We start from the raw sequence: 24,042 nt of genomic DNA, 5'->3' as shown, positions 1-24,042 counted from the left end.
TATGTGAGGGCTCATATTGAATATAGAGAGGCTATGTGAGGGCTCATACTATATATAGAGAGGCTATGTGAGGGCTCATATTGAATATAGAGAGGCTATGTGAGGGCTCATATTGAATATAGAGAGGCTATGTGGGGGCTCATACTATATATAGAGGCTATGTGGTGGCTCATACTATATATAGAGTGGCTATGTGGGGGCTCATACTATATATAGAGTGGCTATGTGAGGGCTCATACTATATATAGAGAGGCTATGTGAGGGCTCATATTGAATATAGAGAGGCTATGTGAGGGCTCATATTGAATATAGAGAGGCTATGTGAGGGCTCATATTGAATATAGAGAGGCTATTTGGGGGCTCATACTATATACAGAGTGGCTATGTGGGGGCTCATACTATATATAGAGGCTATGTGGGGGCTCATACTATATATAAAGAGGCTAGGTGGGTTCTGACAACGTATATAGAGGGGCTATGTGAGGAATCATACTGTATGTAGGAAGCTAAGTGTGAGCTCTGACAGTATAAAGAGGCATAGAGGAGAGCTGTATATGGGCTCATATGGTATGTATGGGGTGTCAGCATATTTAATTCTGCTCAATATTAAGTTATAAAACTATTATTAATATAAAATAATAATTGTAATTAATATGTTACAGTCTATCATGTAGCCCCTTGGGATAAGTAATAGCCCAACCCTGGTATATAGTAACATTATCCTACAGTAGCATGTCCACCTCCCCATCCAACCATCCATATAATCTAATCTTCTATAATACTGGGATATATGAGTTATTATTATTGATTTATCACTGTTCAAATCAGTAGGAACTACTCCGGAATTACAGTGTATGGTAACATTGTGGCATTTTATAAAAGTTTTAAGAAGCCAAGGTGGATAATTAGAGTCCATTTCATGTATATGGTAATGAATTGGTTGTATGGCCTGCTCTGGTCTCTTTAAACAGCTGCTGCTCCTGCTGATGATGTCACGGAATGTTGAGGTCTCTGGCTCCGCCCCCTTGCATTATGACATCACACACAAACATTGTGTAAAGAGCTGCAGAGCCAACATTCCATCAGACAGTTGCAGACGGTGGAGAGAGAGGTAAGTCGGCGCTATGTCATCTCTTGTTGTGTCCTTCATTTTCTTCTATCATCTATTTCTCATTTATTTTTTATTCATTAAGGAGTCTTTATTCTCTATAATACAAGCAGGTCCAAAATAAATAGTGAACCCCTCATATTAGGAGATGTCCAAATTTTACAGCCTTTCTTCCAACAGTAAAGAGATACATAGGATGTGACGGGATTTATCTTCAAGTACAGAAATGACAATGATTTACCGATTATCCATCACATTTTACTGGTTTCTGACTTTCTTGCTCATCAGGTCCATAGATTAGTTATAATTGAGAGAATCCCCTCAGCCATAACTGGAACATGACGACTTCTTGATTTTTAGGCCATGTATTGTTATAGAATCATCCAAATCTGGGAGATTAAAGTTACATCCTGTAAAGGGAACACATGTAACATGAAGATAATTATGTAATTGTCGGATGTTATAGAGACACATAGTAAAATTCAGTCCAGGTCAAAAATATAAATCCAACCAATATTGGGAAATCCTTGTACAACACCGATGTATATACATATTAGCTCCATATGTAGTAAAACTATTCAAATATTCCCCCACATTGGTAGGATTCATATAGATTGATCTCTAGTATATTGGACAATGCACTTCAGTGGAAGTGAGGTTGTTGGATCCGCACCCACTAGCTGCTACTTGCGATGTCACGGAATGTGGTGATTGTTGGCTCTGCCCACATTAGCTGTTCCTTGTTATGTCTTAGAGCAGCGTTCCCCAGCTCCAGTCCTCAAGAGCCACCAAGGATTCATGTTTTCAGGATTTCCTTAGTATGGCCTACGTGATAATTGCAGTACCTGCACAGGCAATAATTCCATCACCTGGGCAATACGAATGAAATCCTGAAAACATGAACCGTTGGTGGCTCTTGAGGACTGGAGTTGGGGAACACTGTCTTAGAGTGATGGGATAGTTGATTCCGCCCCAAATAGCTGCGTCATATGATGTCACGGAAGTTTATGGTTGTTGGCTTCACCCACATTAGCTCTTATTTTTCATTTCACGGAATGTTTTGGTTGTTAGCTTTGCCCCCATAAGACACTACTTGTGATGTCACCAAATGTTTTGGTTGTTGGTTTCACCCCCATTACCTTCTACTAGTGATGTCACTGAATGAATACAGGTAATAGAAATGTTAAGCTAGTCCTACCTGTATGCCTCAAATTAATGGTCTTGTAGTGGATAAATTTTATGTTCTGTCTTTATACTAATGATCACCCCAAAGACTTATAATAACGCACAATTTCATCTGCTTTTTAGGTGGAAACTGGTCCCCTTACCTCTTGGCCTGTCTGCAGTTGCACAAGTTGCACCAACATGTCCGCCCCTGTCCACCCCTGAATGGAGCTATAGGAAGGATGACACTACAGCTACAGAGGTGACCGTATGATAGCCTAGCTTGACTATCCAATTCTCACGAAGACCCTTTCAGCTTTTCAGACATGGGTGGAGGACATGATCTCTGAAAATAGGGTCCCACAGCTGCACCCCATCAGTTTGGGCATCACTCTTAGATGAGTACATACCCTCAGATCAGAAGGGGGTGCGCAGCCGCTCACTGTATCACTGACGAGGATAGCATTCGCCAGGGATTACTCCGGAGTGGTTGTCGTGGTGGGATGCAGGTCTGGACAGCTGTCGTAATCCTATTAGATAGATCAGAATTAATATATGTGTGTTTATGATTTAAACGGAATCTGTCACCCCCTCCATGAGACGTCTATGGCCTATTAATATGTGCATACAGGTAATAGAAATGTTAAGCTAGTCCTACCTGTATGCCTCATATTAATTGTCTTGTTGTGGATAAATGTTATATTTTGTCTTTATGCTAATGATCAGCCCAATGACTCATCATAACGCACAGATTCATCAGCTTTGCAGATGGAAATTGGTAACCTTATCTCTTGGCCCGTGTGCAGTTGCACAAGTTGTACCAACAACATGTCCGCCCCTGTCCACCCCTGAATGGTACCATAGGAAGGATGACACTACAGCTACAGAGGTGACCGTCTGATAGCCTAGCTCGACTACCCACCTCTCCTGAAGACCCTTTCAGCTTTTGAGACTTGGGTGGAGGACATCATCTCTGAAAATAGGGTCCCACAGCTGCACCCCAACAGTCTGAGCATCACACTTACATGAGTACATACCCTCAGAGCAGAAGGGGGTGCGTAGTCCCTCACTGTGTCAGTGAGGAGGATAGCATTCGCCAGGGATTACTCCGGAGTGGTTGTTGTGGTGGGATGCAGGTCTGGACAGCTGTCGTCATCCTAGTAGATAGATAAGAATTAATATATGTGTGTTTATGCTTTAAATGGAATCTGTCAACCCCCCGCAAGACGGATAGGACCTATTAATATGGGCATACAGGTAATAGAAATGGTAAGCTAGTCCTACCTGTATGCCTCATATTAATGGTCTTGTTGTGGATAAATTTTAGATTCTGTCTTTATGCTAATGATCAGCCCAATGACTCATCATAACGCACAGTTTCATCTGCTTTGGGGGTGGAAATGGGTACCCTTATCTCTTGGCCCATGTGCAGTTGCACAAGTTGTGCCAACAACATGTCTGCCCCTGTCCACCCCTGAATGGTAACATAGGAAGGATGACACTACAGCTACAGAGCTGACCGTCTGATAGCCTAGCTCGACTACCCACCTCTCCTGAAGACCCTTTCAGCTTTTGAGACTTGGGTGGAGGACATCATCTCTGAAAATAGGGTAACACAGCTGCACCCCAACAGTTTGAGCATGACACTTACATGAGTACATACCCTCAGAGCAGAAGGGGGTGCGTAGCCCCTCACTGTGTCAGTGAGGAGGATAGCATTCGCCAGGGATTACTCCGGAGTGGTTGTTGTGGTGGGATGCAGGTCTGGACAGCTGTCGTCATCCAAGTAGATAGATAAGAATTAATATATGTGTGTTTATGCTTTAAATGGAATCTGTCACCCCCCCCCGCGAGACGTATAGGACCTATTAATATGGGCATACAGGTAATAGAAATGGTAAGCTAGTCCTACTTTTATGCCTCATATTAATTGTCTTGATGTGGATAAATTTTAGATTCTGTCTTTATGCTAATGATCAGCCCAATGACTCATCATAACGCACAGTTTCATCTGCTTTGGGGGTGGAAATGGGTACCCTTATCTCTTGGCCCATGTGCAGTTGCAAAAGTTGTGCCAACAACATGTCTGCCCCTGTCCACCCCTGAATGGTAACATAGGAAGGATGACACTACAGCTACAGAGCTGACCGTCTGATAGCCTAGCTCGACTACCCACCTCTCCTGAAGACCCTTTCAGCTTTTGAGACTTGGGTGGAGGACATCATCTCTGAAAATAGGGTCCCACAGCTGCACCCCAACAGTTTGAGCATCACACTTACATGAGTACATACCCTCAGAGCAGAAGGGGGTGCGTAGCCCCTCACTGTGTCAGTGAGGAGGATAGCATTCGCCAGGGATTACTTCAGAGTGGTTGTTGTGGTGGGATGCAGGTCTGGACAGCTGTCGTCATCCTAGTAGATAGATAAGAATTAATATATGTGTGTTTATGCTTTAAATGGAATCTATCACCCCCCCGCGAGACGTATAGGACCTATTAATATGGGCATACAGCTAATAGAAATGGTAAGCTAGTAGTACTTGTATGCCTCATATTAATGGTCTTGTTGTGGATACATTTTAGATTCTGTCTTTATGCTAATGATCAGCCCAATGACTCATCATAACGCACAGTTTCATCTGCTTTGGGGGTGGAAATGGGTACCCTTATCTCTTGGCCCATGTGCAGTTGCACAAGTTGTGCCAACAACATGTCTGCCCTTGTTCACCCCTGAATGGTACCATAGGAAGGATGACACTACAGCTACAGAGCTGACCGTCTGATAGCCTAGCTCGACTACCCACCTCTCCTGAAGACCCTTTCAGCTTTTGAGACTTGGGTGGAGGACATCATCTCTGAAAATAGGGTCCCACAGCTGCACCCCAACAGTTTGAGCATCACACTTACATGAGTACATACCCTCAGAGCAGAAGGGGATGCGTAGCCCCTCACTGTGTCAGTGAGGAGGATAGCATTCGCCAGGGATTACTCCGGAGTGGTTGTTGTGGTGGGATGCAGGTCTGGACAGCTGTCATCATCCTAGTAGATAGATAAGAATTAATATATGTGTGTTTTTGCTTTAAATGGAATCTGTCACCCCCCCCGCGAGACATATAGGACCTATTAATATGGGCATACCGGTAATAGAAATGGTAAGCTAGTCCTACTTGTATGCCTCATATTAATGGTCTTGTTGTGGATAAATTTTAGATTCTGTCTTTATGCTAATGATCAGCCCAATGACTCATCATAACGCACAGTTTCATCTGCTTTGGGGGTGGAAATGGGTACCCTTATCTCTTGGCCCATGTGCAGTTGCACAAGTTGTGCCAACAACATGTCTGCCCCTGTCCACCCCTGAATGGTACCATAGGAAGGATGACACTACAGCTACAGAGCTGACCGTCTGATAGCCTAGCTCGACTACCCACCTCTCCTGAAGACCCTTTCAGCTTTTGAGACTTGGGTGGAGGACATCATCTCTGAAAATAGGGTCCCACAGCTGCACCCCAACAGTTTGAGCATGACACTTACATGAGTACATACCCTCAGAGCAGAAGGGGGTGCGTAGCCCCTCACTGTGTCAGTGAGGAGGATAGCATTCGCCAGGGATTACTCCGGAGTGGTTGTTGTGGTGGGATGCAGGTCTGGACAGCTGTCATCATCCTAGTAGATAGATAAGAATTAATATATGTGTGTTTATGTTTTAAATGGAATCTGTCACGCCCCGCGAGATGTATAGGACCTATTAATATGGGCATACAGGTAATAGAAATGGTAAGCTAATCCTACTTGTATGCCTCATATTAATGGTCTTATTGTGGATAAATTTTAGATTCTGTCTTTATGCTAATGATCAGCCCAATGACACATCATGACGCACAGTTTCATCTGCTTTGGGGGTGGAAATGGGTACCCTTATCTCTTGGCCCATGTGCAGTTGCACAAGTTGTGCCAACAACATGTCTGCCCCTGTCCACCCCTGAATGGTACCATAGGAAGGATGACACTACAGCTACAGAGCTGACCGTCTGATAGCCTAGCTCGACTACCCACCTCTCCTGAAGACCCTTTCAGCTTTTGAGACTTGGGTGGAGGACATCATCTCTGAAAATAGGGTCCCACAGCTGCACCCCAACAGTCTGAGCATCACACTTACATGAGTACATACCCTCAGAGCAGAAGGGGGTGCGTAGTCCCTCACTGTGTCAGTGAGGAGGATAGCATTCGCCAGGGATTACTCCGGAGTGGTTGTTGTGGTGGGATGCAGGTCTGGACAGCTGTCGTCATCCTAGTAGATAGATAAGAATTAATATATATGTGTTTATGCTTTAAATGGAATCTGTCAACCCCCCGCAAGACGGATAGGACCTATTAATATGGGCATACAGGTAATAGAAATGGTAAGCTAGTCCTACCTGTATGCCTCATATTAATGGTCTTGTTGTGGATAAATTTTAGATTCTGTCTTTATGCTAATGATGAGCCCAATGACTCATCATAACGCACAGTTTCATCTGCTTTGGGGGTGGAAATGGGTACCCTTATCTCTTGGCCCATGTGCAGTTGCACAAGTTGTGCCAACAACATGTCTGCCCTTGTTCACCCCTGAATGGTACCATAGGAAGGATGACACTACAGCTACAAAGCTGACCGTCTGATAGCCTAGCTCGACTACCCACCTCTCCTGAAGACCCTTTCAGCTTTTGAGACTTGGGTGAAGGACATCATCTCTGAAAATAGGGTCCCACAGCTGCACCCCAACAGTTTGAGCATCACACTTACATGAGTACATACCCTCAGAGCAGAAGGGGATGCGTAGCCCCTCACTGTGTCAGTGAGGAGGATAGCATTCGCCAGGGATTACTCCGGAGTGGTTGTTGTGGTGGGATGCAGGTCTGGACAGCTGTCGTCATCCTAGTAGATAGATAAGAATTAATATATGTGTGTTTATGCTTTAAATGGAATCTGTCAACCCCCCGCAAGACGGATAGGACCTATTAATATGGGCATACAGGTAATAGAAATGGTAAGCTAGTCCTACCTGTATGCCTCATATTAATGGTCTTGTTGTGGATAAATTTTAGATTCTGTCTTTATGCTAATGATGAGCCCAATGACTCATCATAACGCACAGTTTCATCTGCTTTGGGGGTGGAAATGGGTACCCTTATCTCTTGGCCCATGTGCAGTTGCACAAGTTGTGCAAACAACATGTCTGCCCTTGTTCACCCCTGAATGGTACCATAGGAAGGATGACACTACAGCTACAAAGCTGACCGTCTGATAGCCTAGCTCGACTACCCACCTCTCCTGAAGACCCTTTCAGCTTTTGAGACTTGGGTGAAGGACATCATCTCTGAAAATAGGGTCCCATAGCTGCACCCCAACAGTTTGAGCATCACACTTACATGAGTACATACCCTCAGAGCAGAAGGGGATGCGTAGCCCCTCACTGTGTCAGTGAGGAGGATAGCATTCGCCAGGGATTACTCCGGAGTGGTTGTTGTGGTGGGATGCAGGTCTGGACAGCTGTCGTCATCCTAGTAGATAGATAAGAATTAATATATGTGTGTTTATGCTTTAAATGGAATCTGTCACCCCCCCGCGAGACGTATAGGACCTATTAATATGGGCATACAGGTAATAGAAATGGTAAGCTAGTCCTACTTGTATGCCTCATATTAATGGTCTTGTTGTGGATAAATTTTAGATTCTGTCTTTATGCTAATGATCAGCCCAATGACTCATCATAACGCACAGTTTCATCTGCTTTGGGGGTGGAAATGGGTACCCTTATCATTTGGCCCATGTACAGTTGCACAAGTTGTGCCAACAACAAGTCTGCCCTTGTTCACCCCTGAATGGTACCATAGGAAGGATGACACTACAGCTACAGAGCTGACCGTCTGATAGCCTAGCTCGACTACCCACCTCTCCTGAAGACCCTTTCAGCTTTTGAGACTTGGGTGGAGGACATCATCTCTGAAAATAGGGTCCCACAGCTGCACCCCAACAGTTTGAGCATCACACTTACATGAGTACATACCCTCAGAGCAGAAGGGGATGCGTATCCCCTCACTGTGTCAGTGAGGAGGATAGCATTCGCCAGGGATTACTCCGGAGTGGTTGTTGTGGTGGGATGCAGGTCTGGACAGCTGTCGTCATCCTAGTAGAAAGATAAGAATTAATATATGTGTGTTTATGCTTTAAATGGAATCTGTCACCCCCCCGCGAGACGTATAGGACCTATTAATATGGGCATACAGGTAATAGAAATGGAAAGCTAGTCCTACTTGTATGCCTCATATTAATGGTCTTGTTGTGGATAAATTTTAGATTCTGTCTTTATGCTAATGATCAGCCCAATTACTCATCATAACGCACAGTTTCATCTGCTTTGGGGGTGGAAATGGGTACCCTTATCTCTTGGCCCATGTGCAGTTGCACAAGTTGTGCCAACAACATGTCTGCCCTTGTTCACCCCTGAATGGTACCATAGGAAGGATGACACTACAGCTACAGAGCTGACCGCCTGATAGCCTAGCTCGACTACCCACCTCTCCTGAAGACCCTTTCAGCTTTTGAGACTTGGGTGGAGGACATCATCTCTGAAAATAGGGTCCCACAGCTGCACCCCAACAGTTTGAGTATCACACTTACATGAGTACATACCCTCAGAGCAGAAGGGGATGCATAGCCCCTCATTGTGTCAGTGAGGAGGATAGCATTCGCCAGGGATTACTCCGGAGTGGTTGTTGTGGTGGGATGCAGGTCTGGACAGCTGTCGTCATTCTAGTAGATAGATAAGAATTAATATATGTGTGTTTATGCTTTAAATGGAATCTATCACCCACCCGCGAGACGTATAGGACCTATTAATATGGGCATGCAGGTAATAGAAATGGTAAGCTAGTCCTACCTGTATGCCTCATATTAATGGTCTTGTTGTGGATAAATTTTAGATTCTGTCTTTATGCTAATGATCAGCCCAATGACTCATCATAACGCACAGTTTCATCTGCTTTGGGGGTGGAAATGGGTACCCTTATCTCTTGGCCCATGTGCAGTTGCACAAGTTGTGCCAACAACATGTCTGCCCCTGTCCACCCCTGAATGATACCATAGGAAGGATGACACTACAGCTACAGAGCTGACCGTCTGATAGCCTAGCTCGACTACTCACCTCTCCTGAAGACCCTTTCAGCTTTTGAGACTTGGGTGTAGGACATCATCTCTGAAAATAGGGTCCCACAGCTGCACCCCAACAGTTTGAGCATGACACTTACATGAGTACATACCCTCAGAGCAGAAGGGGGTGCGTAGCCCCTCACTGTGTCAGTGAGGAGGATAGCATTCGCCAGGGATTACTCCGGAGTGGTTGTTGTGGTGGGATGCAGGTCTGGACAGCTGTCATCATCCTAGTAGATAGATAAGAATTAATATATGTGTGTTTATGTTTTAAATGGAATCTGTCACGCCCCGCGAGATGTATAGGACCTATTAATATGGGCATACAGGTAATAGAAATGGTAAGCTAATCCTACTTGTATGCCTCATATTAATGGTCTTATTGTGGATAAATTTTAGATTCTGTCTTTATGCTAATGATCAGCCCAATGACACATCATAACGCACAGTTTCATCTGCTTTGGGAGTGGAAATGTGTACCCTTATCTCTTGTCCCATGTGCAGTTGCACAAGTTTTGATAACAACATGTCTGCCCCTGTCCACCCCTGAATGGTACCATAGGAAGGATGACACTACAGCTACAGAGCTGACCGTCTGATAGCCTAGCTCGACTACCCACCTCTCCTGAAGACCCTTTCAGCTTTTGAGACTTGGGTGGAGGACATCATCTCTGAAAATAGGGTCCCACAGCTGCACCCCAACAGTTTGAGCATCACACTTACATGAGTACATACCCTCAGAGCAGAAGGGGGTGCGTAGCCCCTCACTGTGTCAGTGAGGAGGATAGCATTCGCCAGGGATTACTCCGGAGTGGTTGTTGTGGTAGGATGCAGGTCTGGACAGCTGTCATCATCCTAGTAGATAGATAAGAATTAATATATGTGTGTTTATGCTTTAAATGGAATCTGTCACGCCCCGCGAGATGTATAGGACCTATTAATATGGGCATACAGGTAATAGAAATGGTAAGCTAGTCCTACTTGTATGCCTCATATTAATGGTCTTGTTGTGGATAAATTTTAGATTCTGTCTTTATGCTAATGATCAGCCCAATGACTCATCATAACGCACAGTTTCATCTGCTTTGGGGGTGGAAATGGGTACCCTTATCTCTTGGCCCATGTGCAGTTGCACAAGTTGTGCCAACAACATGTCTGCCCCTGTCCACTCCTGAAATGTACCATAGGAAGGATGACACTACAGCTACAGAGCTGACCGTCTGATAGCCTAGCTCGACTACCCACCTCTCCTGAAGACTCTTTCAGCTTTTGAGACTTGGGTGGAGGACATCATCTCTGAAAATAGAGTCCCACAGCTGCACCCCAACAGTTTGAGCATCATACTTACATGAGTACATACCCTCAGAGCAGAAGGGGGTGCGTAGTCCCTCACTGTGTCAGTGAGGAGGATAGCATTCGCCAGGGATTACTCCGGAGTGGTTGTTGTGGTGGGATGCAGGTCTGGACAGCTGTCGTCATCCTAGTAGATAGATAAGAATTAATATATGTGTGTTTATGCTTTAAATGGAATCTGTCACCCCCCCGCGAGACGTATAGGACCTATTAATATGGGCGTACAGGTAACAGAAATGGTAAGCTAGTCCTACCTGTATGCCTCATATTAATGGTCTTGTTGTGGATAAATTTTAGATTCTGTCTTTATGCTAATGATCAGCCCAATGACTCATCATAACGCATAGTTTCATCTGCTTTGGGGGTGGAAATGGGTACCCTTATCTCTTGGCCCATGTGCAGTTGCACAAGTTGTGCCAACAACATGTCTGCCCTTGTTCACCCCTGAATGGTACCATAGGAAGGATGACACTACAGCTACAAAGCTGACCGTCTGATAGCCTAGCTCGACTACCCACCTCTCCTGAAGACCCTTTCAGCTTTTGAGACTTGGGTGAAGGACATCATCTCTGAAAATAGGGTCCCACAGCTGCACCCCAACAGTTTGAGCATCACACTTACTTGAGTACATACCCTCAGAGCAGAAGGGGATGCGTAGCCCCTCACTGTGTCAGTGAGGAGGATAGCATTCGCCAGGGATTACTCCGGAGTGGTTGTTGTGGTGGGATGCAGGTCTGGACAGCTGTCGTCATCCTAGTAGATAGATAAGAATTAATATATGTGTGTTTATGCTTTAAATGGAATCTGTCAACCCCCCGCAAGACGGATAGGACCTATTAATATGGGCATACAGGTAATAGAAATGGTAAGCTAGTCCTACCTGTATGCCTCATATTAATGGTCTTGTTGTGGATAAATTTTAGATTCTGTCTTTATGCTAATGATGAGCCCAATGACTCATCATAACGCACAGTTTCATCTGCTTTGGGGGTGGAAATGGGTACCCTTATCTCTTGGCCCATGTGCAGTTGCACAAGTTGTGCAAACAACATGTCTGCCCTTGTTCACCCCTGAATGGTACCATAGGAAGGATGACACTACAGCTACAAAGCTGACCGTCTGATAGCCTAGCTCGACTACCCACCTCTCCTGAAGACCCTTTCAGCTTTTGAGACTTGGGTGAAGGACATCATCTCTGAAAATAGGGTCCCATAGCTGCACCCCAACAGTTTGAGCATCACACTTACATGAGTACATACCCTCAGAGCAGAAGGGGATGCGTAGCCCCTCACTGTGTCAGTGAGGAGGATAGCATTCGCCAGGGATTACTCCGGAGTGGTTGTTGTGGTGGGATGCAGGTCTGGACAGCTGTCGTCATCCTAGTAGATAGATAAGAATTAATATATGTGTGTTTATGCTTTAAATGGAATCTGTCACCCCCCCGCGAGACGTATAGGACCTATTAATATGGGCATACAGGTAATAGAAATGGTAAGCTAGTCCTACTTGTATGCCTCATATTAATGGTCTTGTTGTGGATAAATTTTAGATTCTGTCTTTATGCTAATGATCAGCCCAATGACTCATCATAACGCACAGTTTCATCTGCTTTGGGGGTGGAAATGGGTACCCTTATCATTTGGCCCATGTACAGTTGCACAAGTTGTGCCAACAACAAGTCTGCCCTTGTTCACCCCTGAATGGTACCATAGGAAGGATGACACTACAGCTACAGAGCTGACCGTCTGATAGCCTAGCTCGACTACCCACCTCTCCTGAAGACCCTTTCAGCTTTTGAGACTTGGGTGGAGGACATCATCTCTGAAAATAGGGTCCCACAGCTGCACCCCAACAGTTTGAGCATCACACTTACATGAGTACATACCCTCAGAGCAGAAGGGGATGCGTATCCCCTCACTGTGTCAGTGAGGAGGATAGCATTCGCCAGGGATTACTCCGGAGTGGTTGTTGTGGTGGGATGCAGGTCTGGACAGCTGTCGTCATCCTAGTAGATAGATAAGAATTAATATATGTGTGTTTATGCTTTAAATGGAATCTGTCACCCCCCCGCGAGACGTATAGGACCTATTAATATGGGCATACAGGTAATAGAAATGGAAAGCTAGTCCTACTTGTATGCCTCATATTAATGGTCTTGTTGTGGATAAATTTTAGATTCTGTCTTTATGCTAATGATCAGCCCAATTACTCATCATAACGCACAGTTTCATCTGCTTTGGGGGTGGAAATGGGTACCCTTATCTCTTGGCCCATGTGCAGTTGCACAAGTTGTGCCAACAACATGTCTGCCCTTGTTCACCCCTGAATGGTACCATAGGAAGGATGACACTACAGCTACAGAGCTGACCGCCTGATAGCCTAGCTCGACTACCCACCTCTCCTGAAGACCCTTTCAGCTTTTGAGACTTGGGTGGAGGACATCATCTCTGAAAATAGGGTCCCACAGCTGCACCCCAACAGTTTGAGTATCACACTTACATGAGTACATACCCTCAGAGCAGAAGGGGATGCATAGCCCCTCATTGTGTCAGTGAGGAGGATAGCATTCGCCAGGGATTACTCCGGAGTGGTTGTTGTGGTGGGATGCAGGTCTGGACAGCTGTCGTCATTCTAGTAGATAGATAAGAATTAATATATGTGTGTTTATGCTTTAAATGGAATCTATCACCCACCCGCGAGACGTATAGGACCTATTAATATGGGCATGCAGGTAATAGAAATGGTAAGCTAGTCCTACCTGTATGCCTCATATTAATGGTCTTGTTGTGGATAAATTTTAGATTCTGTCTTTATGCTAATGATCAGCCCAATGACTCATCATAACGCACAGTTTCATCTGCTTTGGGGGTGGAAATGGGTACCCTTATCTCTTGGCCCATGTGCAGTTGCACAAGTTGTGCCAACAACATGTCTGCCCCTGTCCACCCCTGAATGATACCATAGGAAGGATGACACTACAGCTACAGAGCTGACCGTCTGATAGCCTAGCTCGACTACTCACCTCTCCTGAAGACCCTTTCAGCTTTTGAGACTTGGGTGTAGGACATCATCTCTGAAAATAGGGTCCCACAGCTGCACCCCAACAGTTTGAGCATGACACTTACATGAGTACATACCCTCAGAGCAGAAGGGGGTGCGTAGCCCCTCACTGTGTCAGTGAGGAGGATAGCATTCGCCAGGGATTACTCCGGAGTGGTTGTTGTGGTGGGATGCAGGTCTGGACAGCTGTCATCATCCTAGTAGATAGATAAGAATTAATATATGTGTGTTTATGTTTTAAATGGAATCTGTCACGCCCCGCGAGATGTATAGGACCTATTAATATGGGCATACAGGTAATAGAAATGGTAAGCTAATCCTACTTGTATGCCTCATATTAATGGTCTTATTGTGGATAAATTTTAGATTCTGTCTTTATGCTAATGATCAGCCCAATGACACATCATAACGCACAGTTTCATCTGCTTTGGGAGTGGAAATGTGTACCCTTATCTCTTGTCCCATGTGCAGTTGCACAAGTTTTGATAACAACATGTCTGCCCCTGTCCACCCCTGAATGGTACCATAGGAAGGATGACACTACAGCTACAGAGCTGACCGTCTGATAGCCTAGCTCGACTACCCACCTCTCCTGAAGACCCTTTCAGCTTTTGAGACTTGGGTGGAGGACATCATCTCTGAAAATAGGGTCCCACAGCTGCACCCCAACAGTTTGAGCATCACACTTACATGAGTACATACCCTCAGAGCAGAAGGGGGTGCGTAGCCCCTCACTGTGTCAGTGAGGAGGATAGCATTCGCCAGGGATTACTCCGGAGTGGTTGTTGTGGTAGGATGCAGGTCTGGACAGCTGTCATCATCCTAGTAGATAGATAAGAATTAATATATGTGTGTTTATGCTTTAAATGGAATCTGTCACGCCCCGCGAGATGTATAGGACCTATTAATATGGGCATACAGGTAATAGAAATGGTAAGCTAGTCCTACTTGTATGCCTCATATTAATGGTCTTGTTGTGGATAAATTTTAGATTCTGTCTTTATGCTAATGATCAGCCCAATGACTCATCATAACGCACAGTTTCATCTGCTTTGGGGGTGGAAATGGGTACCCTTATCTCTTGGCCCATGTGCAGTTGCACAAGTTGTGCCAACAACATGTCTGCCCCTGTCCACTCCTGAAATGTACCATAGGAAGGATGACACTACAGCTACAGAGCTGACCGTCTGATAGCCTAGCTCGACTACCCACCTCTCCTGAAGACTCTTTCAGCTTTTGAGACTTGGGTGGAGGACATCATCTCTGAAAATAGAGTCCCACAGCTGCACCCCAACAGTTTGAGCATCATACTTACATGAGTACATACCCTCAGAGCAGAAGGGGGTGCGTAGTCCCTCACTGTGTCAGTGAGGAGGATAGCATTCGCCAGGGATTACTCCGGAGTGGTTGTTGTGGTGGGATGCAGGTCTGGACAGCTGTCGTCATCCTAGTAGATAGATAAGAATTAATATATGTGTGTTTATGCTTTAAATGGAATCTGTCACCCCCCCGCGAGACGTATAGGACCTATTAATATGGGCGTACAGGTAACAGAAATGGTAAGCTAGTCCTACCTGTATGCCTCATATTAATGGTCTTGTTGTGGATAAATTTTAGATTCTGTCTTTATGCTAATGATCAGCCCAATGACTCATCATAACGCATAGTTTCATCTGCTTTGGGGGTGGAAATGGGTACCCTTATCTCTTAACCCATGTGCAGTTGCACAAGTTGTGCCAACAACATGTCTGCCACTGTCCACCCCTGAATGGTGCCATAGGAAGGATGACACTACAGCTACAGAGCTGACCGTCTGATAGCCTAGCTCGACTACCCACCTCTCCTGAAGACCCTTTCAGCTTTTGAGACTTGGGTGGAGGACATCATCTCTGAAAATAGGGTCCCACAGCTGCACCCCAACAGTTTGAGCATGACACTTACATGAGTACATACCCTCAGAGCAGAAGGGGGTGCGTAGCCCCTCACTGTGTCAGTGAGGAGGATAGCATTCGCCAGGGATTACTCCTGAGTGGTTGTTGTGGTGGGATGCAGGTCTGGACAGCTGTCGTCATCCTAGTAGATAGATAAGAATTAATATATGTGTGTTTATGCTTTAAATGGAATCTGTCACCCCCCCGCGAGACGTATAGGACCTATTAATATGGGCATACAGGTAATAGAAATGGTAAGCTAGTCCTACTTGTATGCCTCATATTATTGGTCTTGTTGTGGATAAATTTTAGATTCTGTCTTTATGCTAATGATCAGCCCAATGACTCATCATAACGCACAGTTTCATCTGCTTTGGATGTGGCAATTGGTACCCTTACCTCTTGGCCCGTGTGCAGTTGCACAAATTGTACCAACAACATGTCTGCCCCTGTCCACCCCTGAATGGAACCAAAGGAAGAATGACACTACAGCTACATAGGTGACCGTCTGATAGTCTAGCTCGACTACCCACCTCTCCTGGGGACCCTTTCAGCTTTTGAGACTTGGGTGGAAGATATCATCTCTGAAAATAGGGTCCCACAGCTGCACCCCAACAGTTTGAGCATCACTCTTAGATGAGTACATACCCTCAGAGCAGAAGGGGGCGCGTAGCCTCTCACTGTGTCACTGAGGAGGATAGCATTCGCCAGGGATTACTCCGGAGTGGTGGTTGTGGTGGGATGCAGGTCTGGACAGCTGTCGTTATCCTATTAAATAGATAAGAATTCATATATGTCTGTTTATGCTTTAAATGGAATCTGTCACCCCCCCCCCCGCGAGACGTATAGGACCTATTAATATGGGCATACAGGTGATAGAAGTGGTAAGCTAGTCCTACCTGTATGCCTCATATTAATGGTCTTGTTGTGGATAAGTTTTATATTCTGTCTTTATGCTAATGCTTTGTTGTTCTTATACTATGTTTCTCTGATCCCACAAAATGACTTTATTTTCATTGTTCTGATTGGTTATATGTGTTGTCTTTGTTTTGTCTGTTTTCTGTATTTGTTTGTTTTCTTTTCTGTTATTGGCACTGTAATTTTGCACTTTATGTATTTGACCAAAGGGTTAAACTAAATGACTCTAAAGAAAATAGATTTAATTAGCAAAATGTTTAGTGGGAATGTGTTTTTAAGCTTTTAGGTTTTGGACATTGACCACTATCTGGTTATTATTAACCAATGTGTATATTATTGCCATTATTTATTATTATAGCTCCATTTTTTCCATGGTGCTTTACATGTGAAAAGGGGTGTCCATAATAAACACAAGTACAACAATCTTAACCCCTTAATGTCCAATGACGGACATAGTCCATCATTGGACATCTCCCCCGCTTTGATGAGGGCTCCGGCGGTGAACAGCTGACATGTGCCTGCAATAGGCGCAAGTGGAATCGCGATCCACCTTCGCCTATTAACTAGTTTAATGCTGCTGTCAAACAGTGACAGCGGTATTTAACAAGCGCTCTGGCCGTGTGGTCAGAAATTCACTCACCGCTGACCTCCGTCACGTGATAAGGGGGTCACAAATGCGTTGGCACAACAATCAGAGGTCTCCTGGACACCTCTATGGTTGTTGATGCCGGATTGCTATGAGCGCCACAATGTGGACAGCGCTCATAGCAATGCTGTATTTCTGCTACATATAGGCGATCTGCTCATCGCCTAGATGTAGCAGTGGCGATCAAGCTTTGGCAGCTTCTAGCCTCCCATGGAGGCTATTGAAGCATGCTAAAAGTAAAAAAAAAATGTATTTAAAAAGATGAAAAAAAATAGAAAAATATAAAAGTTTAAATCATGCCCCATTCAAACTTAAACAATAAAAATAAAATTAAACATACACATATTTGGTATCGCCACATTCAGAATCGCCCGATCTGTCAATAAAAAAAAGGATTAACCTGATCGCTAAACGGTGTAGCGGGAAAAAAATCAAAAAAACAGAATTACTTTTTTTTGGTCGCTGTGACATTGCATTAAAATGCAATAACGGGCGATCAAAAGAACATATCTCTGCAAAAGTGGTATCATTAAAAACGTCAGCTTTATCATCTGAAAAACATTCGTCAACAATAACCAGAAAATGTCCAATCCTTTTAATCATAGTTTAAAGTTTTGCAAGAATTTACTTTAAATTTTGTCACCCCTTATATCATAAAATAATAAATCAAAAGAAACGACTTTTCTAATAGACTGGCATGTCCAGAAGAGATCCCTTATTAGCAGTCACCTCATTATCATAATAGGCAGGATTACAATGAGAGTTAATAGAATTCACCATTCACAGTAGGTAGTGTCACAGCTCACCTCTTCTCCCTTCCTGCACAATGACATCTGCATGTCACTAAACATGAGAACATAAATAGAAAACTCTGCCAAGGAAATAGAGTCCCTTATAATGTCTTATGATATATATACTGTTCATGTATATGTCCAATGTCCATATCTTCAAACAAGCAAGAGAGCAGCTTCCATAAATGTACAGGAAACAGAATACAATCATCTGCAATCAGAAATACAGATTATACAAAAGATTATAACAATCTGATTTCAATTAGTTTAAAAATTTTATAAATGTATGTGACACATTCCTCTCAAAGAAAAATAAGTAAAAAATATACCTAAAAAGATTATTGGATATTTTAAGAAATGTTTAATACGTTAGAGTAGAGTAGGGCCCTGCCAAAAGAGTCTACCTTGTCGTGGTGGCAGGCTTAAAAAACCTGTTGGTCAAAACAAAAGCTGATGGTTACTTTTGTGGTATCATTACATGGGAACTATTAATGTGTGATTGGTGACGACGGGGCAGAAGAGTTTTTCCAAGAGTGGGCGATGGGACTATGCAAAGTTCGAAGGGTGTAGGCGGGGCCTGGGGGTAGAGGCAGAACTGGGGTGGAGCCTGGGTGGAGTCTCAAGGGAGCCCGAAAATTTTGCCATTATGGGGCCCTGAAATTCCTTTTGGTAGCCCTGATCAGGAACATAGCTAGCTTTCATAATATGTGATAATGAAACTATCAAACTGGTGAGATACTCTCAAAGAAATGATAATTCCATTGTTTTACCCTTGATCTTAATATCTCTTGGTACATGTATCAGAGACACAATAACTGTTATTGCTTTGTGATAGTTCCTTCTCCCATTTTCCTTTATTTTCCCTTGTTTCACCATATTTTTCCTTTTCTCTTACTTCATGTTGTTTAACTCCATTTTATATAATAATTAGAACATTTTCAATAAAAACAGTTTGAGCAACAAATGGAATATCTGCTTAGTAAAAAAATGCTTTTGTGACTCCTTCGTGAACCTCATGTGCTAAAGAAGAGCCACGTCCAGCTGAACCACGGAGAAGGATGATAATGGACTTTATCTGGTCACTTCATGAACATTCTTGATGGTGCCCATCAGGACGTGGCCAGGTGGCATTGCTGCGATTTTTTTTCTCATGCCAAATTAGTATGAGAAAAAAATAGCAGATCTGCTCTGCCCAGGGGTATAACATTGGGTCTTGTGCTATCTGATAAAACATGAGATAGTTCTAGGCCATATTATATGGTTATGTGAACAAACTCTTATTGTAATAAACTATTTTTTTTTAACTTGGAACTTCTGTGATCATGTTGGTTTACTATCCAAAACAGGACCCCTCTATTACTGACACCTGTAGAAGGTCACTTACACACCTGCAGTAAACAGATTTCCCTTGTGTAATATTGTAAGAGGTTAGTTGGATGCAGTGAAGAGCCGGAGGCAGAGAAGGGGTTAACAAGATTTACTACAACAGGTTATGGAAGTACAAGGAATACTCAGCGCAGGGAGATCAAATCAACAGTGGGAAAATGCAGAAACTCTGAGCACAACAACAGGACTTCCACAAAAAACACAATATTTTGAAAAGGGTGATCGAAAAAGAGATAACTTATCGCTTGAAGATTTTGTTGGGGGAAGGCTGGAATATCTCCCGCCGGCGTCATAGACCGTGGACAATGTCTCTGGCTCTGTTATGGAGGAACGAAAAGCACTGTCTCCCCACTAGGAAATGTCATTGCAACATTTCACAACCCTAGCTGGCCATGTGGTGTGTGACACATAAGCAGACACATCTTGTTTCATTTATGAAGGATGGACTCTTAAAGTCAAAGAGCCTATTTTTACAGGGGCATCAGGCAGCATTAATCTTCTAAAAGGGACATTATTAAACAGTGGGTCTCCTATGTTGTTATTGCCTATGCAGTGAGTGGATGGACTGCCAAGAATTACGACGCACCCCAATACCCCTTTCACGAGAGGTACAAGAGGGCTTCCTGAAAAAATGTTGCATTTAATGCAAGGCCTGCCCTGCCCCAAAGTTACATGCACCCCAATAAGCTTTTGAAGCCATGTACTGGAAGGGCACAGGAAAATCCACTTCACATTATTCATTTCGTACTCCCATTCTGTTTTATGATACACTAGCTGAAGAGCCCGGCGCTGCCCGGGCATAGTGACTAACTGTGGTTAGTTATAGAAAATTATAATTATCCTCCATCCCATAGTCCCGTGCCCATATACCCATCATACATATCCACGATCCCATAGGCCCGTGCCCATATACCCATCATACATATCCTCCATCCCAAAGTCGAGTGCCCATATACCCATCACACATCCTCCATCCCATCGTCCCATGCCCATATACCCATCATACATATTCTCCATCCCATAGTCCCATGCCCATATACCCATCATACATATTCTCCATCCCATAGTCCCATGCCCATATACCCATCATACATATTCGCCATCCCATAGTCGAGTGCCCATATACCCATCACACATCCACCATCCCATAGTCCCGTTCCCATATACCCATCATACATATCCTCCATCCCATAGTCCCATGCCCATATACATATCCTCCATCCCATAGTGCCGTTCCCATATACCCATCATACATATCCTCCATCCCATAGTCCGGTGCCCATATACTCATGCCAAATTTTGTGGCTATAGCTGCAACTGTGCAGATGCCTATCCCGGACTGCCGTTCCCATATACCCATCATACATATCCTCCATCCCATAGTCCGGTGCCCATATACTCATCACACATCCTCCATCTCATAGTCAACCATTATGACATCATAATGAGCGGCGGCGGGGCTTGCAACCTCTGATGACATCAGCGTCGCCATGGCAACCATTGTGACATCATAATGAGGGGCGGGGCTTGGCGCGCACGCACTGCTTCCCCAGTATGCAAATAGGGACATTGTGACATCACAATGAGGGGCGGAGCTTGACGCGCACACACTTTTTCCCCCAGTATGTAGATAGGGGCAAAATTGTTTGGTGAATTGGAACGCGCGGGGTTAAAATTTCGCCTCACAACATAGCTTAGGACGCTCTCGGGGTCCAGACGTGTGACAGTGCCAAGTTTTGTGGCTGTAGCTGCGACGGTGCGGATGCCTATCCCGGACATACAAACAAACATACACACACACACATACACACATACACACTTTGAGCTTTATATATTAGATTGACAGCAAAGCCTGTTGTTCTGCCTTCTTCCATGTATGACGCTGTGTGGATTCCAGCATACGGCTAAACCCTTCATCCACTCCCAGTAACAAGACTGTATGGGTGCTTAAGTCCATATTTATTAGGATGATGTGAACAACAATGGTAAATGATAAAGGATGATATATTGGAGGAGATTGATGAACACAATATGGATGAGATCGGAGATATAGAAGTGGATGATATCGGAGATATAGAAGTGGATGATTTTGGGTAAAAACTATAAATAAATAGACAGTGCAATATGTCAGTGCTGGCAGATAACATCACAGCAATAATACAAGGTGCTATCATAACAGTAAAGCAATGATACACAGCAGGCATTATTACAAATTGCTGTTACATCAGTAGGCATCACCACAGAGGCTGAACAATACAACACACAATGCAGTGAAAAGAGATATATAAACAACTTAGGCTGCAAGCATTGTGCTAACTGAATAATGGGGCATCTGTCTAACATGCAGTGTAAAAGCTTTACAAGGAACTGAAAATACATTGCAACATCATGGGGCTGCATCATGGCCAGCCAACACAGATACACAACACATATCACATAACTGCATTAAACCCTCACCGGAATCCGCTTGATATAAGCAGTGATTTTGCAGGGAGCTGGACACGTGTGAGCAGCTCTGGGATCTGAGGGAAAATGGCTACATCCTTCAGCACTGGAAGATGAAGGGGCGGTTCTGAACAGAATAACAATTAAGGGGAAGGAGCCCCTAACTCCAAGAATAGGAAAAAGAAGGGCAACTATGACACCTAATGGCCATAGCTGGAACAGCACTTAAGAAATGTCTTGCTGCACATGAATGGGCAGAGCGCTTTGCTGCCAAGTCATATGCACCCCAATAAGCCTTTGAACCCAGGTACTGGATGGGCACAGGAAAATCCACTTCACATTATTCATTTTGTACTCCCATATTCTTTTCTTATGCATTGACTGCAAGGCCTGGCCCGCTGCCAAGTCATATGCACCCCAATAAGAATCTGAAACCACGTACTGGATAGTCACATGAAACAAAAGTTTCCATTATTATTTTAGTTTTAATTACCATAAAGTTTGTCCCTAAAGTGAATGCAAGACCTGGCCCTAATTTGCACTCACCACAATCCCCCTTGTAAGAAACATGGGGGAGGCTTTCATAAAAAATTCACATTACAAAGGAGCGTTTCATCTATACTTGGAATGCCCATACACAAACATTTCCCCCTGGGGGTACATATCAACATAGCATGTAATTTTTTTTTAGGGGCATCATAAACACCTTGCAAAACTGTAATGTGGTTTACTACACAGTTGCTGCTGGGAAGGTGCAGGTTTTCAGTAAAAATATGGCAGACGAATCACTGGATGAAGTGATCAGGAAAAGGGGCATGGTGATGACAGGAATGAGAACATACATGATTAATAACAGTAGTGGCTATGGGAGGTATGAGATCTAGGATACAGCCTACAATGATTCGTCGTTTAGCCACCATTAATTACCAGAATGGTTTTCATGCCCGTCAGAAGATCGGTGTAACAGATGCACGTGTGAGACTCGGCCTAAAAAAATGCCCGTCCAAAATATGTTGCCAAAGACGCACGTGTCTGTATAAAGGGCAAAGTGCAACATGTTCGTGAGATGCTGAATTAGAGAAAGCAGGTCAGTGTTGGAGGAAAACCAAACAAACTGATGCTCGTGGAAAACTAAGTTTAAAGAGGAGTGCACCGTCCGTGACTACACTGGGTGCAGAATTATTAAGCAAATCAGTATTTTGATCACATCATCCTTATTATACATGTTGTCCTACTCCAAGCTGTATAGGCTTGAATGCCAACTGCCAATTATGTAAATCAGTTGATTTGCATCTCTGTAATGATGAGGGGTGTGGTCTAATGACATCAACACCCTATATAAGGTGTGCTTAATTATTAGGCAACTTCCTTTCCTTTGGCAAAATAGGACTTTGAAAAGTCAAAAATTGTGAGATGTCTTGTAGAGGGATGCAGCAGTCTTGAAATTGCCAAACTTTTGAAGCGTGATCACCGAACAATCAAACGTTTCATGGCAAATATTCAACAGGGTCCCAAGAAGCGTGTTGATAAAAAAAGGCGCAAAATAACTGCCCATGAATTGAGGAAAATCAAGCGTCAAGCTGCCAAGATGCCATTTGCCACCAATTTTGCCATATTTCAGAGCTGCAACATTACTGGAGTATCAAAAAGCTCAAGGTGTGCCATACTCACGGACATGACCAAGCTAAGGAAGGCTGAAAAACGACCACCTTTCAACAAAAAACATAAGATAAAACGTCAAGACTGGGCCAAGAAATGTCTTAAGACTGATTTTTCTAAGGTTTTATGAGCTGATGAAATGAGAGCAACTCTTGATTGGCCAGATGGATGGGCCCGAGGCTGGATCAGTAAAGGGCAGAGAGCTCCACTCCGACTCAGACGCCAGCAAGGTGGAGGTGGGGTACTGGTATGGGCTGGTATCATCAAAGATGAACTTGTGGGACCTTTTCGGGTTGAGGATGGAGTGAAGCTCAACCCCCAGACCTACTGGCAGTTTCTGGAAGACACCTTCTTCAAGCAGTGGTACAGGAAGAAGTCTGCATCGTTCAAGA

General features: G+C 44.1%; 3 long non-coding RNA genes across 5 annotated transcripts in view; all 3 read right to left on the bottom strand.

Annotated features, from left to right (window-relative positions):
- Window positions 1–863: 863 nt before the first annotated feature.
- Window positions 864–6,556, bottom strand: LOC141084721 (uncharacterized). Its single transcript, XR_012231095.1, has 7 exons — window positions 6,442–6,556; window positions 5,817–5,936; window positions 5,190–5,309; window positions 3,936–4,683; window positions 3,310–3,429; window positions 2,683–2,802; window positions 864–1,518 (listed from the first exon to the last, which is right to left on the bottom strand). It is a non-coding gene; the product is annotated as an uncharacterized lncRNA (long non-coding RNA).
- Window positions 6,557–8,324: 1,768 nt separating this feature from the next.
- On the bottom strand, window positions 8,325–10,936 carry LOC141084720 (uncharacterized). The gene is made up of 5 exons (XR_012231094.1): window positions 10,810–10,936; window positions 10,197–10,316; window positions 9,572–9,691; window positions 8,946–9,065; window positions 8,325–8,439 (listed from the first exon to the last, which is right to left on the bottom strand). It is a non-coding gene; the product is annotated as an uncharacterized lncRNA (long non-coding RNA).
- Window positions 10,937–12,066: 1,130 nt separating this feature from the next.
- Window positions 12,067–24,042, bottom strand: part of LOC141084843 (uncharacterized) — a 96,784-nt gene continuing 84,808 nt past the window's right edge. For all 3 annotated transcript variants that reach the window (XR_012231135.1, XR_012231137.1, XR_012231136.1), the window contains 8 exons: window positions 16,454–16,573; window positions 15,828–15,947; window positions 15,190–15,321; window positions 14,577–14,696; window positions 13,952–14,071; window positions 13,326–13,445; window positions 12,700–12,819; window positions 12,067–12,193 (listed from right to left, as the gene is read on the bottom strand). This is a non-coding gene — a long non-coding RNA (uncharacterized lncRNA). The remainder of the gene's footprint in view (window positions 12,194–12,699; window positions 12,820–13,325; window positions 13,446–13,951; window positions 14,072–14,576; window positions 14,697–15,189; window positions 15,322–15,827; window positions 15,948–16,453; window positions 16,574–24,042) is intronic.

This window comes from Dendrobates tinctorius, unplaced genomic scaffold (genome assembly GCF_039654945.1).
Source record: "Dendrobates tinctorius isolate UK_male_01 unplaced genomic scaffold, ASM3965494v1 ptg000027l, whole genome shotgun sequence".
NCBI lineage: Eukaryota > Metazoa > Chordata > Amphibia > Anura > Dendrobatidae > Dendrobates > Dendrobates tinctorius.
The sequence above is the reverse complement of the archived record's forward strand: the minus strand, read 5'-3'. Positions and strand labels throughout refer to the sequence as shown.